The sequence below is a fragment of the Arvicanthis niloticus genome, chromosome 16 (genome assembly GCF_011762505.2).
Source record: "Arvicanthis niloticus isolate mArvNil1 chromosome 16, mArvNil1.pat.X, whole genome shotgun sequence".
In the NCBI taxonomy this organism is placed as follows: domain Eukaryota; kingdom Metazoa; phylum Chordata; class Mammalia; order Rodentia; family Muridae; genus Arvicanthis; species Arvicanthis niloticus.
This window is the reverse complement of record NC_047673.1, coordinates 37,757,056-37,776,259: the sequence shown is the minus strand read 5'-3', so window position 1 is coordinate 37,776,259 and position 19,204 is coordinate 37,757,056. Positions and strand designations below refer to the sequence as shown.

The 19,204-nt window shown below is 42.3% G+C and overlaps 1 long non-coding RNA gene across 1 annotated transcript in view; it reads left to right on the top strand.

Annotated features, from left to right (window-relative positions):
• Nucleotides 1-18,911, top strand: part of LOC143434693 (uncharacterized) — a 57,558-nt gene extending 38,647 nt beyond the window's left edge. The window contains exons 2-3 of the long non-coding RNA XR_013104400.1: nt 16,449-16,537; nt 18,073-18,911. This is a non-coding gene — a long non-coding RNA (uncharacterized LOC143434693). The remainder of the gene's footprint in view (nt 1-16,448; nt 16,538-18,072) is intronic.
• The last annotated feature ends 293 nt before the right edge of the window (nt 18,912-19,204 follow it).

Sequence of the window (19,204 nt, the reverse complement as noted above, 5' to 3'; positions counted from 1 at the left end):
CTCTTTGACTTGGTGGTGGTGGGGTGTCCACTGTGTGTGTGGTTCTCTGTGGCTGTCCTGGAACTCACTAGGCTGGACTTGAACTCAGAGATCCACCTGACTCTACCTCTCGAGTGCTGGAATCAAAGGTGTATGCCACCACTGCCCAGTGCGCTTGCTCTCTCTTTCTCTCTCTCTCTCTCTTGCTCTCTTCTTTGCCTATTTCCATATATATGAAATATATGATATATTACATATATAATTAATGCATAATATTTTATGCAATTATATAATATATAACTGATATATAATATATGTAACATTATATACTATATACAATATATGTTATATATTATTTACTACACTATATGCTGTGTACTGCATAATATAAAATAGAAACATTTATATATTATATATACCCTTTTAAAGATTATTTTATATGTATAAGGGTTCCCTTGCATGTATTTATATGTACCACACCCATGTCAGATGTACAAAGAGGTCAGAAGAGGGAGTCAGATCTCCTAGAATTGGAGTTAGGGTTGATTTTGAACCATCATGTGGGTGCTGGGAACTGAACCCAGGTTGTCAGAGAGAGCAAAAAGTGCTCTTAACCACTGAGCCAGCCTGGAGGCACTTCCTTTGTAACATCCTTGTCTCAGTTGTGCACATCCAGAGACTTGACCTTCTCAGTAAGACTGGCTGATTTGATATGGTGGGAGAATGGCTCTGGCTGACTCGGGTCACAAGGGGATGTGGATACAAGTGATTATCATTTCAGTCTCCTTCTCATTGGTCAGTTTTTTTTTTTCCAGTTCCTATTGGGTAGAGAGGGCGTATATTCCTCTCAAAGATCTCAGAAGCTCATGATAAACTCCCTGGGTGGATGTGGAAAGATCAAGGAAACACAGCTCAGCCTCTAAAAGCTGGGCCGCCAGGCGTGATTAATGGACTGTGTATATGAAAGACATCAGTCTTCTCTTGCACAGGGCCAGACTCCTTCCCCGTTCTGTCTCTTGGGCGGCCCTTCCCTCCCCTTGGGTTCTGCTGTCTACCCCTCACTGGTGTACATCTCATATGTGTACAGCAAGACTCCGTATTGTATTTATTATACTGATTATGTATTTATTTCTTCTCCTCACTCCTCGCGGATCTCCGGTTCTCAGTTAAAGGCATAGTAGAAAATGGATGTTTGTAGCCAGACAGACCCTCGCTCACATCGAGACTTTCCTACTTACAAGCTGTGTGTTTCTTAGCTATTTTGAGCTTTGTATTTTGATCAATGAAAAAAAGAGAGAGATCCATATTTACCTTTTAGGACTATGAGAAGAAAAATATGTAATTCTAAGCCAGCTAGCACACACACCTAATGTAGGATTCCTTTACTTTCTATTAAACTGTAATTATGTTTAATAAACCCTCATACTGGGCTAGAAGCTTGTGTGTTCTGACAATTCTCCACTGAACTCAAACGTATTGATTTGTGCTCTCCCCCCCCCCCCCCCCCTTCTCTTGCTTGGTGTTCTGTGTAAACCTTGGGTTTGTATTGAAGCTAGAGATTTTCTAAGGCTCAGGTAGCTCGTGGTATTGACAGAAAGCTTCGTTTCTTGGCCTCGCTTGTAATTATGAAGCCTCTTATCTACACAGCTGGACGCTCTCTGAAACACTCCTTCTGTGAGCTCAACGTTCCTATTATGGGCGTATGCAGACTCTTGAGTATGTGTCAGATAGAGAGCCTTCAGCTCCTCAGTACCATTGCTAAGCTTCCCTGACATTTCTCAGGGAGAGCTCACTTCTCTTTCTGCCTGTCTGGCTCAGGGCTGTATACAGTCCTCTGGCCACGCCCCCACAGACCGACACGTTCAGACGGAGTTCCTTTACATCCGCTTCATTACGCCTCTTCTCTATCTTCTCTTCTCTCATCCATGCCTTGCTTCCTCTTTTCTCTGAAATTTTACACTTCCTTTAAAGCACAGCTATGGGCTTTGGTCCATAAAACTTTCCAAGATTAAGCAAATCACAAACCTATACAATTGATATTTGTTTTGCCTTGAAAATATTTGGGGGCAGGCCTGTAAATAGGTCACATCTTTTCAGCTACTATGGGTTATACTCCTGCAGGATAACAGAACCGTCTCCCTAATTTATTGTTTCTGTCTATCTCTAAGGTTACCTCTACCCAAGGAAAACAGCAGAACCTTTGTTATATGTTGAAGTCAATTACTGTTGGAATTATCAGTAGGCCGTTGAACTGGCTGTCACCAAAAACTTCCCCGGACACCAAAAGGTTTCTTCTCAGTCTGAAAAATATCTATGCTTAACCGAAAATTGTGTTGTATAAGGTTAATTTTGCTTTAAAATTTGTGCATTTGGGTTTTTAAAAATATTTTTATGTATACTTTGAGAATTTTATACAATATATTTTAATCGTTATACTCTTTCCCCTCCCAGGTCCCCGTGTGTCCCTCTATCTACCCAACTTCCTGTTCTTTCTCTCTTAAAAACAAACAAACAACTGGCGGGGTATAACATTGGATACCTTTAATCCCAGGACTCTGAAGGCAAAGGCAGGCCGGCCAGGCAGGCAGGCAGGCAGGCAGGCAGAGCTCTGTGAGTTTGAGGCCAGCCTGGTCTACAAAGTGAGTCCAGGACAGCCAGGGCTCTCTTACACAGGGAATCCCTGTTTGTGGGGCCAGAGGGCTAGGTATGTGTGTGTGGCACTAGCTGAGGAACAGCTAGTTAAGAGCACTGGCTGTTCTTCCAGAGGTAAGGGCCTTGGTTCCCAGCCCCCACTTGGTGACTTACAACCATCATACAACTCCAGCAGAGAATCTGCTTCTTTCTTCTGGCCTCTACAGTATGTGCATGCTTTTAGTGTACATACATACATGCAGGCAAACACTTATTCACATAAAATAAAAATAAATAAGTATTTTTAAAAAAAAGAGCCCAGGAGTTGAAGCCATGAAAAGAATGATTAAACTAAAAATGTGGATAGTTTCATAAGAATCATGTCATCAAAGTAGGAAATAACTGTGCATTTCCATTTCCAGATGTGCTCACAGAGTATGACTTGTCCTGTTTTCTGGAACCAATCATATTCATGTACAAGATAAAAGCATGGTCTTCCATTAGTGAGCATTAGAGAGAGAGAGAGAGAGAGAGAGAGAGAGAGAGAGAGAGAGAGAGAGAAGAGAGAGAACTGGTGGGCAGGCCACAGGGGAAGAACTTAAACGCTTTAATAGATGTTTTTATTTTTCTAGTTTTTACATTTAAAAGTTGAAAACAGAACAAAACATATTTAAAAACTGAGATTTGAGATGTCAAGTAAGCAAAGTCATGCCAACCTTTTAAGTTGTTTTGATAACAGTGTTCTTTATGTGGCTGGCTAGCCCCAGAGTCACAGGTATCTGCCTGCCTCCTCCACCTCAGTGAACTGAAGGGTGCCACACTGGCCCATAACTTGAATGCACAAAGATACTTTCTGATCTTTTTCATTGTTTCACTTCACTTTTGTAGTAGATTAAAATTACTGTTAGTAACATTTGGCTACCATTAACTAAGTAATGTTTTTCAGTGAGTGGCATTGGCTATAAGGATGCAGTGGTGTTTTGAATGGAAATGGCTCCCATAGGCCCAGAGGAGGTGGCACTGTTAGAAGGTGTGGCCTTGTTGGAGGAAGTGGTCACTGGGGGAGGGCTTTGAGGTCTCAGATGCTCAAGCCACACGCAGTGTGGCAGTCTCTTCCTGCTGCCTGCTGATCCTGATGTAGAGTTGCTGTGGTCATGGTGTCTGACTTAGGGTCTCCATTGTTGTAAGGAGACACCATGACCAAGACAACTCTTATAAGGGACAACATTTAATTGAGGCTGGCTTACTGGTTCTGAGATTCAGTTCATTATCATCATGGAGGGAAACATGGCAGCATCCCAGGCTTGAAGCTTGAAGGGCTGAAAGTTCTACATCTTGTTCTGAAGGCAAATGGGAGAAAACCAAATCTCTCAGGCAGCTAGGTAGGAGGGACTCAATCAAAGCCCACCCCACAGTGACACACACCAAGGACATACCTCCTAATACTGCCACTCCCTGAGCCAAGCATATTCATGCCATCACAATGTCTCTGCACAGCAATAAATGTCTAACTAAAACAGGTGTTTATAATTAGTCCATTTCTACACTGTCTAGTTGCAGTGGCATTGACTTCACATATGGGGTCTCCAGGCCTCCAGTGACAGGAGCATTGGAAGGGGATGAGCCTAAACTGTTTCTAAAACTTGCCTTCGCTGTTTCCTTTGGCCTGAAGTGAGATCTCATTCCATTTTGCTTTCTTTATGAATTGTAACCCTAGTTTTATCCAAATACCCTTTCTTGGGCTCCTTTGAGCATTCATTGCTTCTACTCTTAAAGATAATTAATTGTGTGTCTTGACAGTGTGGGAGCCTTCTCCAGGTCATGAGCAGCAGAGCTTCATGGGTGCCGTCACTACCATGAGAGGGGTCATGGGAAACACATACAGAGGAGAGATCCCTATTAATTATCCAGAAAGCCATTCTGTGATCATGGGAGCGTGTAGCTGGAGGTGGTGGTGCATACTTGGAACTCCAGCAGCCAAGGGTGAAAAGGGAGGAAGGAAGAAAAATAGAAAAGAACTTGCAAACATAAAAGACAGCAATTATAGAAGACACCAATATCACCATTAGCATGTGAAGTTTTACAAAGACATCGGGTGTAACTGGTCTTTACTAATTTGTGGGTTCTTCATTTGCCTACCTTTTATCCCCCTGGTTTCACCCCTTATCACTAGATAGGAGAGAAAAAGGATAGAGGGGAGAGAGATAAGGATCAGTGAATATATTTTTTCTTCCTTTGTTTCTTTTTCGAGCACGACTTACTAACAAACCACAACCAATCCCCATGAACAACCAGCAGCCACTGACCCTTCCTCTCCAGGCCCTAGCATGCATATACTGTCTGAATAGTTCTTAGAATTCCAAATGTCACACAATCACAGAAACCATCTGCAGCTGGCAAAACCATGCCTCTGCTAGAGCACGAGGCAAATCACAGTCAGCTGCTGTGGACAATCCAAAGCATCCCCATATCCCCACACCTGGGATTAGAACAAAAACACATTCTTATAATGTTTCTATGTTTTTAAAATAAACCAAAAATTCCAGAATTCTCAAAACTGTCACAAATTTGGGGGGGGGGGGGTTGTTTTGAGACAGGCTTTCAGGGTTCTGGCTGGAGTCTATTATACAGACCAGAATGCCTTTGAACTCATAGAGATCCACCGGTCTCTACCTTCCCAGTGCTGGAATTAGAGGTGTGCACCATCATGCCCACCCTTGGTTTGTGTGTGTTTGTGTGTGTGCTTTTTAAATTTTTATTTATTTATTTATTTATTCATTACTTATTCACTTTACATTCCACTCATTGCCCCCTCCTGGTTACCCCCTCCCCCAGTCCTTTCCCCATCCCCTCTCCCTTTCTCCCCTGAGTGGGTGGGAGGTCCCCCTGGGTATCCCTCCACCTTGGTACTTCAGGTCTATGCAAGGCTAGACCCTTTCTATCCGACATGGCAGTCCAGCTAGAAGAACAAATCTCATATACAGGCAACAGTTTTTGGGATAGCCCCCGTTCCAGTGTTCGGGACCCATAGGAAGACGAAGCTTCACATCTGCTATACGGGGTTTTGTTTTAAGATGATTATGCTGTAGTTTTGGAAGCTGTCCCGCTTGACTGGTAGCCTAGACCCACGGGTTCTTTTCAAACACATGTCCTAGAAACCCCTCCGTTACAAGCAGGTTCATTACCCAGGAAATGACCTAAAGGAAGTCTGTATTTCCAACAATCTCTGGCTTAATCTCGGCATACCCACGAAGAGGGTGATTTTGTGTGTGTGTGTGTGTGTGTGTGTGTGTGTGTGTGTGTGTGTGTGACATGAATCCATGAACTTGGAAATGAAGGAAATAGGGTTGCTCAAAAGGTTGCATCAGAATAGAAACGGACTATTCTCAGTGAGTCTGAGACAGATAAAGACGTGCATAGGCATGTAGAACACAAGGCAGAGCATTGCTTGTTTATGTAATCTTGTTTATGTTTACCATACTGTGGGTGTTTGTGCAGAGCGAGGTGAGAAGCAAGAGTCCGAAAGACTGAAGGCAGGAGCCTCTGTGGAGCCCAAGGATGTTGCCTGGCAGAGAGCACACTTAAGTATACAAATGAAGAAAGCAGGCAACTCAAACTGTATGCTATTAAACACGGAATGACAAACGTCCTTTTCTGGGAATCTATGCCCATCAAGAAGCATTCCGTGACACAGCTTCCCAAATGCACACAAGCCCTGGGCTTCTGTGCTAATTCTCTGTCTAATCATAATGAACAAACTGGAATCCAGATGACTGTAACCCAATCTCTCCTCGTCATTTACCCCAAGTTGGAACAAATCTGTAACACTGACCGCATCTGGTTTGTTTGTTCCAAAAGGCTGTAGGCTGCTCTGTGAGATCACTCAATCACTCGGCCGTTCAATCTCTCACATCACTAGAAGCTTCTTGTGGCAGGACTGCTGTGCACAGGAACACAGTATTGAGTAGAATAGATTGATCCGGAACCCCAGTGAGCTTCCAAGCAGAGAAGTATAAGATATGGTGACAAGGCATTAAGCTTTGAAGGAATACGGATTCTGAATCTGAATGGAATGAGTAGGTTCGGGAAAGCTTCCCGGAGTACACATTCAAACATCAAACTGTGGGGTGGGAGAAGAGAGAAGACTGGGGGTGGGCAGATACAGAGAGGCAGGGAAAGAGGGAGCTCAGGTGGGCTGGCATTTTAAATGCACTGGCAGGAAGGGAGATCATAGGCAGAGGGAGGGCCTGGTGAACAAGTATTAAGAAGCTTGGCGTTTATGTTGCAGGCCACTGCATGGCTCAGCAGTGAGCTAGAATGATTGGATTGGCATTGAGGAAGATCCCTGCCCGGCAGTAATCAAGACGTGGGAGTGGCCAGAACTGTGCCAGGGGATCACTCACTGTAGAGGTGACAGTGACTGATAAGAGCACCTGTGATGGATGAAGGGACAGACAGGGACTGGGAGTGCTGTTGTGTGGTATTTAATAACTCCACTAGTTCTTATGATGACCCGGCCAGCCGCCAATAATCAAGTCAGAGTCATATTGATTTATCTAATCAGCTTCAGCACAATTACAAAGCAATTACCCTGAAACTATTTTTCTCTGCTAGATTGGCTATTTCCCAGCTTCACTCCCCATGTTACTTTGCTGTTTGAATCTCACGGGGGTGGGAGTGGGGGCTGGGGGGGCTAGGGGGGCTGGGGAGTGCTATTTCGTTTTCATCAATTGGTCTCCAGGGGTCACTTCTCTCCGACATGAGCCCCTGGTCCATCCTGTCTAATAGACACTTCCTGCCCTCGCTGTCTTCTTTCTCCTCTTCCTGGGCTCGCATGAGACCCCACCTTTCTCTCTAGTGTCTAATCACAGACTCTAGCCTTTTATTAACCAATCAACTGTAAACTGGGGAGCAAGGTTTACACAACAAAGACCAGTGTATGTGACAATTCTCTTCTCTGAATGGCACCCAGATATTTGGGTTCAGAATTTAGCATTTGTGTGTATAGCACTAGACACACACACACACACAGAGGGTATATATATATATATATATATATATATATATATATATATATATATATATCACCACTGCCCAGCTGGTATATAATTTCTAGACTGCCGGATTGGGCAAATGACTGGATGGTAAGGGAACCATCTGACCTGGATGTTTATTCTTTTACTTAAACTTGTGTTGAACCTACACAAAAGAAGAAAGATGTGCACATGTGAAGAGAGGAGTCTTGGGGCTAGGGAGATGGATCATCCACTAAAGTGTTCAGTGTGCAAAGTAAACTTGAGTCTTTGAGTTCAATCACCAGTATACACAAAAGAAATCTGGGTACGAGAGGGTGTGCCTATTGTGAATGAAAATTTCTGAGAGGGAAAAAGCTACATCTGCCGGAGAGTTAAAACCCCCGAAAGGAATCCATGTCTATAGAAACGTATTGGCTGCTCAGAATTTCAGTATAGTGGAGAGATGGAATGTTCTAGAAACAACTAAAAGCCTGTTTGGAATCTATTAACTTAGCAGAGCACTAGCTTCTACCAATCCCAAATCCAAGAAAGACATCAGATAGCATCTTGATCCTGTATAAAAAAAAAAAAGCCTCTCCCATCTCCATGTAGCTGCCTCTCTGATGTTCTCACCGATTTTTAAATTTTTTTTATTGATTCTTTGTGAATTTTACATCATGCATCCGATTACATGCATCTCCCTTATAGAGAAATTTAATCCACAACATGGTTGCTATGGCAAGGGATCATATTCAAAGGCATAGATCTGTGTGATCCTACTTGAATGTGATCCTACTGGAATGCAGACAAGCCACACACCTTTAGTCCCTCTGGCTGGAATATAGACACATCCTTAGTACATCTCTTTAAGGTAAAATTCGTTTGTAGAAGGAAACTGCCATGTTTGAAAGTGATGTCCAATTGGAGGGCAGTTGACTCGGTGGAGTCCAGCCCAGTTCAGTTCAGTCAGTTGAGTTGTGTGCATGCAGTTCAGTGCAGCAAAGGAAGTTGAAGCCAGAGAATAGGGAGCCAGAAGATTAGAAAAACTGCCAGAGTTTGATGGCAAACAGAGCAATTCAGTGAGAGGCCAAGAGAAGCTAATTTGCATCAGTCAGGTTGGCAAGGAGATTGAGCCAGAACAGCTGAGTTGAACCAGCCAGCCAGAGTTCAGAAAGGGTGAGCTAATTTATCAGTAAGCCTCTTGAGAGGACAGTTACATCAAGCAAATAAAAGATGCTTTTACATCTCCCTATCCCTTTGAGTCTGTGCTCCACCCTTACAACTCTCCAAAAATAAATAAGTAAGTAAATAAATAAATAAATAAATAAAATCTAGTTGTGGAAGCTGTACTGTGTCACAGTGTGTCCTACAGTATACCCTTTTGTTACATCTTTACTTGTAAATGTTCACTGCAATGAGCCATTGGTCTGGTTTGAGGCCTCTGGCTTCTGCTACACTGTCAATACAGGATCTTCTCTGGGACTCCTCTCAGATATCCTGGTTTTGCCCTGTATCATGGAGATCCTAAAGCTTTGGATCTGTAAGACTGGTCCCTTCATATGCTTCAGATGTTCATAGCTGGGGTAGATGATGGGGTGGGATCTGGGCCTGCCCACAATGTATTTTAAACTGGCCTTGAATTTTGACTTTCTCTGGTCTGTAAAACTATAAAAACTTCTTAAACTTGCCCTGATTTACAGCATTGTCTTGTAGGCTTAGATTTTTCAAAACCTACTTTAATAAGGGATCCTAAATGCTCTAACCTCCCGTCTAGCCCACCAGGTAATGGAATGGAAAGGTTTGTAGGACAAAGGAGGATGTGGGACTGTTTAGAGATTCCAGACTTCATTGTCTGGACAGCAGCAGTTCAATTTACACGAAGCAGCAGCGGTAGCTCAATCTACTTGCAAACACCATTCATAAATCAGCAACAGCAGTTCAATCCAGAAGAATCCTTGAGGCTTTGCCAATCAGCTGAAGCCTATGGAAGTAGCAAGATGCCAGCGGAACACCATCAGAATCTCTCTGGTGCATTTCTCTTTACGACATCACAACAAATGATGTTCAGAGAAGGCAAGGCAAACCAATGCCACACTGTCGCCCACACTCTGTTTAGCTATACTTACATCTTTTCCAAATATCACGTGTCCTCTCAAGAATCCGCTCTAGCAAAACATCACATGCCTTTTTTTTTCTAGGCAGTTTTCAGCAAAACATCGTCCCACATGTCTGCTTCAGCAAAAAACATCTCATAAGACAGTTTCCAGAAAAACATCACATGACACAACTGAGTCTCCAAAGAAACCAGAAATTTCCACTTCATTCTCTGTTCTGTAAAACCATAAAAACTTCTTGAAACAGCTTCAATATTGAACACAGAATTTTGGGGTAATCTGAGCCTGGGTTGCAGAGCCCAACACAGTCTAGTATAAATAGTACTATTTATTCTTTTGAGATGAGAGTTGTTTCTATTGTGACTGCCCAACATGGGGCCCCAGGGACAATTTTTTTTTTCCACTAAAGGAACCAATCAGATTGGTGCCAGCTACCTGCTCAGGGCTCCCCTGTTGTCCAACATCCTGCTTTGCCTTCTTAGTGGAAAATCAGCCCTTCCTCCAGATTTCCCTAAATTTTGTTGGTGGTCCATTGGTTTGTCCTGAGCTGAAGTTTAAGATTCTTCTTGGGTACTTGCTGGTTTGTTTTGAAAGGGTTTTGCTTTAACTTATTCACTTTTGCTTGACTAGAAAGCAGGTTGTTTGTTTGTTTCTTTTGGTCTGGCATTTGCTTTTGTTTGCTTGCTCGACTTCAGGTCTCTAAAGGAGTTTTGTATTCAAGGTATCTTGCTTGTTTTTTTTATATTTTTTATTTTGCTCACTTTTAGAACTCTGCAGACATTTGGGGTTTGTTTTGTTTGTCTTATCTTTTTATTGCCTTTGAAATTGTTTGCCCCTTGCCCTATCCCACCCCACACTTCTCAAATCTACAATTCTTTATTTTTCTGATGTTTCTCTTGTGACCTTGCCAAGCTTTTAGCTCAGAGATCTTTCCACAGAGAACTTCTGAGATACAGAGAACTAAGAGAAATAAAACATTGTACCTTAAGGGCCCATGTTCCCTGACTAAATACATTCTTAAAGTATTCTATAGTATAGTTAGATGGAATTGAAAAAATAGTAAACACTGCCCATGTTCTGACAATCAGAAGCAGGTGGCAGTATTTTATAATAACTCCTATCAGAGTCCACTTCCACTTCCCTCTTTGTGAAATGAGAAATAACATTTGGTTATCCTCACAAACCCTGTGGAATCCCAACTTCTCACAGGTCTGCCCCCTTCCTTGTTTCTACCCTGCCATGAATAATATCTGGTACCTGGGACAGGGCCGATTCATCTGGAAAGAGACTCAGAATAATATTCTGTTGTATTCTGAGGATTTTTTTTTTCCTGAAATGTAACTGACCATTTACTTTCCCAAACTGGGATCTGGTGCACCACCAAGGTAGTAGGTCAGATAAAGCTATCACCTGCAATAATAATTACAGAGCTTGAGATATTGAAGTTCAGTCTTTACTAGAATTGGAGCTAGACTCGTGAAAGGAAGTTATGTCTACAGGAACTGATTGGTTAATCAGAATTTCAGCACTGTGGATAGATGGAATGTCACAAGTACTGAGACTAATGACCTTATTTTGGGCTAAGTTCTGACTCTCCAGAGCAGCCATTCCTTGCCACCTTCTGTGTCAATGATATGATAATAGATAAAAAGCCTTTTTGGAATCTATTAGCTTATTATACCACTGGCTCCTACCAATCCAAAAGTTAAAAATATCAACAGATAGCATCTGGAGCTCATAGAAAAAAAAAAAAACCTCTCCCATTTCTATGTGCCTGCCTCTCTGATGTTCCCACCAATGTATTTTAAACTTGCCTTGGTTCACAACATCCTCTGTTCTATAGAATTATAAGAACCTGTTAACTGCTTCAATGTCAGAACACAGAATTTGAGGGTAATCTGAGTCTGGGTTGCCAGGCCATAGTCACTCATATATCTCCATAAATCATATTCTTTATTGCCTTGATGTGAGAGCTGTTTCTTTATCCAGACTGTAATCCCAGGGCTGGGGTGGAGGCAGGATGTCGTGGAGACAGGAGGGTCTTTGAGGCTTGCTAGCTGACTGGTCTAGCAGTATATTCTAGGTGCAGTGGGAGACTCAATAGATTAACTGAAGAGTGATTGAGGGATGCTCCTGATATTGGCCCTGTCCTCTGCACATGCATGCACAGGTACCAATTGTATACAAATACACACACACACACACACACACACACACACACACACACACACACACGACATGCTCCTCCCTCAGAGAAGGGAGAGGAAAGCTGAAGGCAGAAAGGACCAAACCATTTTAACATTTCCCCAATCCTCAGCCATGAAGACACTCCCCTGCTATTTAGCATGAAAGTGTCTGACAAAAGATCTCTTTGCTACTTCTCTCTACAGAAGCCCAAGAGACGGACACCTCCTAGTATTGAGAAACTAAATGGAAGAATAAATTTTGGTCTGTCTCAAATACTTCTGCTTAGTCTGTCTTTGTTCTTATGTTCTGTATCCCTACCAGAAGGCTTGCCTGAAGCATTTATTATCCCCCCTCTTGGATAATTTCATTGCCTTATTGTGAGGCCAGCCTATTTTGGGGATCCTCTAGAGAAACAGAACCATAGAGTGTATATGGATATATAGGAGACTTATTTGGGGGATTTGCGCACATGGCTGTGGGGGCCAAGGAGTCCTACAAATGTCTGCCTGAAAGCTAGAGCCACAGGATTCGAGGTGGGTAATCCAGCCCCGGTCGGAAGCTTGAAGTAAGGGTGTCTTAGGGTAAACCCTGAAGTCTGAAGTCACTCAAGTCAGGGGCTCTGATGCCTAAGGGCAGGAGAAAGTGAATGGCTTATGTAGGTACAATGTTACTGTATACTGCATAACGAGTATCCTTGTATTATTCAAATGCTGATTTCTGTGCCCCCATATCTGGTTACAAACCTTATTTTGAGAAGCTCCTGTCACAATGTTGTATAAGCATTTCCCCCCACTTATTCTCTGATCTGTCAATAAAAGCTGATCAGCCAATGAGTGATCAGGGGAGAGAATAGGTCAGGACTTCCTCCCAGCCAGGGGAGGGAGCAGGGGAGAGAGGAAGTAGAGATTAGCCACAGGTAAAGAGTTCAAGAGACTCCTTGAGAAAAAGATCTGGAGCAAAGAGAGCCTTAAAATGCTGGGAGGTAGCCATATTTGAATAGAAGATAAAAATACAGTAATAATTGCTCAGTTATTGTGCCCTTAAGGCTTGTTAAATAAATATAATTGTCTATTCTCAATTATTTAAGAGCAAAACTTAAAACCACACTTTTAAAAAGCCACTGACAGCCCTTACTTAAGAAGGGAGCAACAGAGTTTGACTTTCCTCTTCCATCTTCTTCTCTCCGGACCCTTCTGGAAACTGCCAGTGTTAGCCTGTTTTCTGATTCTACAACAAAATGACCAAGACAGGGCCCTTTATCAAGACAAAAGGTTTACTGCACTTCCTTTCAGAGGTAAATGCAGGTAGCACATGAATCTCCTTGGCTGTATCAGTCCCATGATGGGTGGGATCACGGAAGGAGTATGTTCAAGAGGGAGAAGCCATAGGTTGATGGAATGCCAAAAGAGGAATTCAGAGATCACGATCACTCTCTTATAACACATTTCTTGAGATCTGGGGTCCAACCTGAGTGTCATCACCTCTTTATGTTGCCACACTGGGAGCCACTCTTCCAGACCTGACCACAGCATGCTCTAACATCCTTAGTTAGTCAAACTAACACATAAAATGAACTCCTGTGTAGCCCTTGGGTGACCTAACATGACCCCTTTTAATATGTCATAATTTCAAGATAGCGTAACTATTTTGCTTCTGGATCTGAGGTTTACTTAACTTTCTGAGTTTCATCCTGAATACTATTTCTTTAATTGCACCTTTAAGAGACCTTTATTCCTCACAGATGATGGAGCCAGGACCTCTCTTAGCTAACACTTCCCCAAGACCACCTTGCAAAGGCCGATGTTACCAACCCTCCTTGGCATGCCAAGCGCTAACATGGAGACTAGTATGTTTCGGACATTTCAAAGATTACTCAGCACTTAAGAAATCCTGTCCCATTTCTTTTAAACTGCGAAGAGAGAAGGAATTAGATTTCGTTGGCCCTCGTCCTTTCATCCTCGCACTCTGAATTTGATATTTGAAAGTGATGAGGGAGACTGTAGACAATAAATTATGTGAAGAAAAAGTGCTTTAAAAGTGCTGTGCTGTCTGCATTGACGATAATTACCAAGAGATTTAGCAAGCTTTTGGGCGTCTTTCCATTAAGGCCATGAAGAACAGCGTTCATTAATGAATCATACCCACCTCCAGGAGACAGTGATGCCTGGAAGTCTTCGCCCAGTTTCTCTGATTACGTTCCTTCTCTATTGAATGGCTGTTGTGTTTCCTTCCAACCTCTGGTCCTTTCCTGTGATTTAACCCTCCGCTTCTTTTACTAAAGCCATCAGCCTACAGCTTCCCATGTTCTGTAAACTAATTGCCTGCCTCCTGCATCCTCACCTCCTAGCACTCCCTGGTGATCTCCTCCCTCAGCTGTGGTTTCAACCACCCCCTCTCAACTAGCTTCTGCTCATGACTTTACCATCTTTCAGTAAAGAGCAAGCAGGCAAACAACCCCAAAAGCCCGGCCCCTTTTGGCTTTCTCTTTGATAACCGCATCTCTCCCTCTTCTTTAGCACCAAGTCAGTAGAAGGTAATTAGTTTTATGGTTTCTGTCTCTTTGCTTGTTGCTCCACCCACTCCCATGAACAACTTCATTAACTTCATAGAACTTTGCGGCAGGACCACAGTGCAGTTCACGGCAGGACCCCAGCGCATGTCACTGGAAGGACCCCATGTCCACAGCATCACTATTGTTCATTTTATCTGGGCTCTAAACTACTCTTAACACAGCAATCCACCATTCTATTTGAAACTTTCATCCTGTGGATGTTTTGTTGTTGTTTCCCTCCCAGCCCCATCCCCCGAGACAGGGTTTCCTGGGTAGCCCTGGCCATCCTGGAACTCTCCTGTAGATGAATCTGACCTAGAACTCAGAGATCTGTCTGCCTCTGCCTCTCAAGTGCTGGGATTAAAGGCATGTGCCGCCACTTCCCAGCCTTCTATGCCAGGATTCCTTAAGGCTCTTGGTCCTAAGCTCCATTCTGAATTTTACTTGAATTTATGGATCTTTATTCATCTAAGCTTTGCATATTACTATGTAGTTATGACTCAAACTGATGTCATTAGTCCAAGCTTCTATTCTCAACTTTAGATCTTCTTGCCTTTTTTCTCTGCTTGGTTCTTTCTTTCCTTTTTAAAATTTTATTTTATTGAAGATTTTTTTCATACAATATATTCTTTCTGATCACAGTCCCCCCATCATCTTCAGATCCTCTCCACTTACCCAACTCCATACCTTCTTCTTCTCTCTCCTTAGAAAACAAACAACCAAATTAACAAACAAAACAAAACAAGAAAACAGAAGCATATAAAGCAAGCAAACAAACAAATAGGAAGGAAAACAAACCATGCACACACACACTCAAAAGCCATAAAAACACAAAATCAGAAACCATAATATAGACGCCAGGTGTGATGGCACAGGCCTTTAATCCCAGCACTCAGGAGGTAGAGGCAGGTGAGTCTCTGTGAGTTCAAGGTCAGCCTGGTCTACAAATTGACTCCAGGACAGACAAGGCTTGTTTGTTATACAGAGTAAACCTGTCTCAAAAAAAAAAAAAAAAAAAAAAAAAAAAAAAAAAAAAAAAAAAAAAAAAACTAACAAGACAAACAAACAAACAAAAAGGACATCATAATATATAAGCAAAGACCAGGAAGATGAAAAATGCCCAGACAAAACATTATGGAAACAAATTATCTCCAAAGCCCACTGAGTTCATTTTGTGTTGGCTGTTAAACTGGGCTTGGGGCCTTGCCCTTAAGTGTGGTTTGTGTACTCAGTGAGACTCCACTGGAGAAAACTAATTTTTCCTTTGTGAGCTGGTGATGCTTGTAGACAGCTTCTGTTTTAGGGATGGGGGCTTGTGTCCACTTCTCTCAGTACTGGCATCTCATCTAATTTAGACCTTTGCATGTCTTGTGTGCGCCTCTGCAGTCTCTGTGCGTTCATGTGTGCATCAGTCCTCCTGTGCCTGGAAGGTGTCCTTCATCCTCACTGGCTCTTACAATCTTTTCACCTCCTCCTTTGGGCTCCTTGAGACTTGGGGGGAGGGGGCTTTGATGACAGCATCCCATATAGGATGGAGCATCCCAAGGTCTCTCACTCTCTGCACGTTGTCTAGCTGTGTGTCTCTGTATTTGTTACCATCTACTGCCGAAGCCTCTCTAATGGTGGCTGAACAAGACGCTGTTATGTACTGCTCGGGTAAATGTCTCAAGCTCGGCACATCTAAGGCTGAGTCTCTTGTCCTTCTGCTTGAAGCTGGGCTTCTCCTGTTGCTCCTTTTCTCAGCGAAGGGCACTGCCAGACATGGGTGTAAGGAGCTCCACGGATGCTGTCTCCAACAACAGCTTTTCTTCCCTTTCTGAACTCAGTACAATACAATTCTGTGGATTTAACCCCGAGATAGGCCTTGAATCCGCCTCTGCTGGTATGTGCTAGTTTAAGCAATTTCTACGGATCATCAGGGAAACCAGATCACCCTCAGTATTTATTCATTTCTCTCCTTTCTCCCTTCAGATTTAAATAGTAAAATCCAGAGGGTCTGGATCTTCAGAGCCTTCAACAGAGAGCCATCAAAGAACAATGAGGAAGCAGTCGCCTAGCAGGTTCGTATAATGAGCAGAGAGGAAATATATGACTACGGTGTTAGCATTCCTGCAAAATTTATTGATTTATATTTCAATTATAGTGTAAGACAGTATAGAAAAATTAGTGTATAATTGAACAACAATTACTTAATGGGAAGTATGCCTGCTTAAAGATTAAAACTGCCTGAAAATAGCCCACTGCACGGATTTTTGTAAAGGGTATGTATGCATCAGTAAACAAAAATTGACAGTACAGTCCTATTTTACATAAAATCAATTTAAAGATAAGAGAAAAGTAAACAAATATGAAATGAAAATATTCCATATATAAACCTAATACAAATCAGGTTGAAAGAAGAAAAAAAAAATCTGCCTCTTCAAAGATTCCTCATTAGGCAAGGCAATTACCATATGCAAACAGTGCACTCATTCAAAAGGGCATTGCCCGTTCAAAGGGCTGCTTCGAGAGCGGCCACCCAATATAACACGCAGAAGTAGTTTTAACATGAAGAACTCCCCCTACCACCTCTCTCTGTCAGCCCTGTAGACTGAGCTCTTCACTATCGCAGCCAATAGCTGCCCGTGAGTAACCATGACAACAGCCTCTGTACTGGTTAGAAGCACGTCTCAGAAAAACGATACAGTTCAAGGTCAAACATCTCGTTTGTTTAAAAAAAAAAAAAAAAAAAAAAAAGCTTCATCCTGCTCTCCTGTACAAACATGTCATTGAACAGCAGCCAAAATGTATGGTTCCCTGAGTCTCCTGTGTTGAGATTGGGGTGGGTTTCCTATTCCTGGGCGGTCTACTTTTAATCTACTCGGACCTCCAGCTCCAGAAGGCACTGCTGTTGGGATCCTCTAAATTGGAGATTATATACAAAAATTGTTTATGAACTCGGTAAGCCACCATGTGGGTTCTGGGACCCGAACCCTGGTCCTTTGCTCTTAACCTGCTGAGCCATCTTTCCTGCCACATACTTGTTTTTTTTTTTTTTTTTAAAGCTATAGCTGTAGATGTAGAAACATATAAGGTTTTTGTTATGAGTAAAATACAAAAAAACAAAACATAACAAAACAAAAACAAACAAACCAACAAACCAAAACTATTTCTTAACATTATTGCCACCTCTAGTGTTCTCTATTCCAGTCTACTGGCCTGTTAGAGTGTCAGTGTTATTCCAATATAAGTTTCCAGCAGAGGAGTCATACAACACCATATGAGATGTCAGATTTTAATGCTGAAAATTAAACACAATAGGAAATGATCTGTGGTGTGTGTGTGTGTGTGTATTTGCAGATAAAATCATCTTAGAAAAGACTTTTATCTTGCAGTCATTCCTCTATTCTTCTGAAGGTTCAATCTCTTCTTTTTGATGAAATTGTGTTTGTTGTTCTTGGTAAGTAGCCAGTACTAAGTTGGCAGATTTATTTTACTGGCCTTTGAAATTATTTGAAAAAGAAAAGTCTCAGGTAACAGGCTCTGATGATAGGAACATAGGAGACTCAAGGTGGCATAAGCTTTAATACTTTTTTTTTTTTTTTTTTTTTTTTAGGAGGGCACAGAGTACAAAAAGAACAAATTGAGAAATACTGCTGACCCGAAGGACAATGGAACCAGTGTAAGGAGCAAATATCTATCAGATGACACCAGGATTAGTAAGGTCTCCATTTGTTTCTCTTGTGATGGCCCACTAGCTCTCAATGTCCCAGTAAAAGTAGATAGTCACACCCACAAAGATGGCTGTAATCAAGAAGAATAACAATGGTAGTACTGGCTGTACAGCAGCCTGGCAGTTCCTCACATCCAGCCAGCCTAGGATCATCACATGGTCCAGCAAGCCTGTGCCTGGACAGGTACTCAAGAGAACTGAAAACCTCATACACAAGACCCAACATTGTAATACTATAACGATAGGCTGGGGACTGTGCATCAGTGTCAAAGTGCTTACCTAGCCTGGGTGAAGCTATGGGTGTGGTCCTCAGCACACAAAAGGAAAGAAAACAGGCTGAATCTTACAATACTCATGTGTTATTGACCAGCTAAAATGATAGAGGATACTACAACATGGGTGGAATTTGATGACCTCATGCTTAATGAAAGAAGCTGCCCTTACCATTCACATGATGTACGTCTCCCTTTATAAACCGTGTCCAGAATAATTGAATCCATGCAGACACAAAGGAACTGGTGGTCCACAGCACCTCAGGGGCCAGGCGATGCAGGGATGGCAGCGGATGGACTGATCTGCTTCGAAGTTTCTTTGAGATGATGAAGCATTCTAAAATTATTCCGTGATGGCAGTACAACTCCATGCATCTGTTAAGTCACTGGATCGAACACTCTTAATGGGCACATTGTATGCGGTGTGAACTATGTTTTAATAAAGCTGTTGTTAAAGATAAAATTGAGTTTCTTCCCCTTTCCTTCCTTTTGGCAGAGATGAGGGTCAAGCCAGGGCCTCATTTGACAGATGTACTGCTGCCTTCATCTCTACTCTGGAACTGATGTTTTTAGCCATTTGTTTTTGTTTTGTTTTTTCAACTTTCCTTTCTTATCGTTCTTCTCCCTTTATTAATTTTTTTGCATTGAATTTAGTATGCATCACAGTGTGTGTGTGTGTGTTGAGATCAGAGACAACGACTTGCCCGATTTGATTCTCTTCTATCATGTGAGTTCCGAGGCTC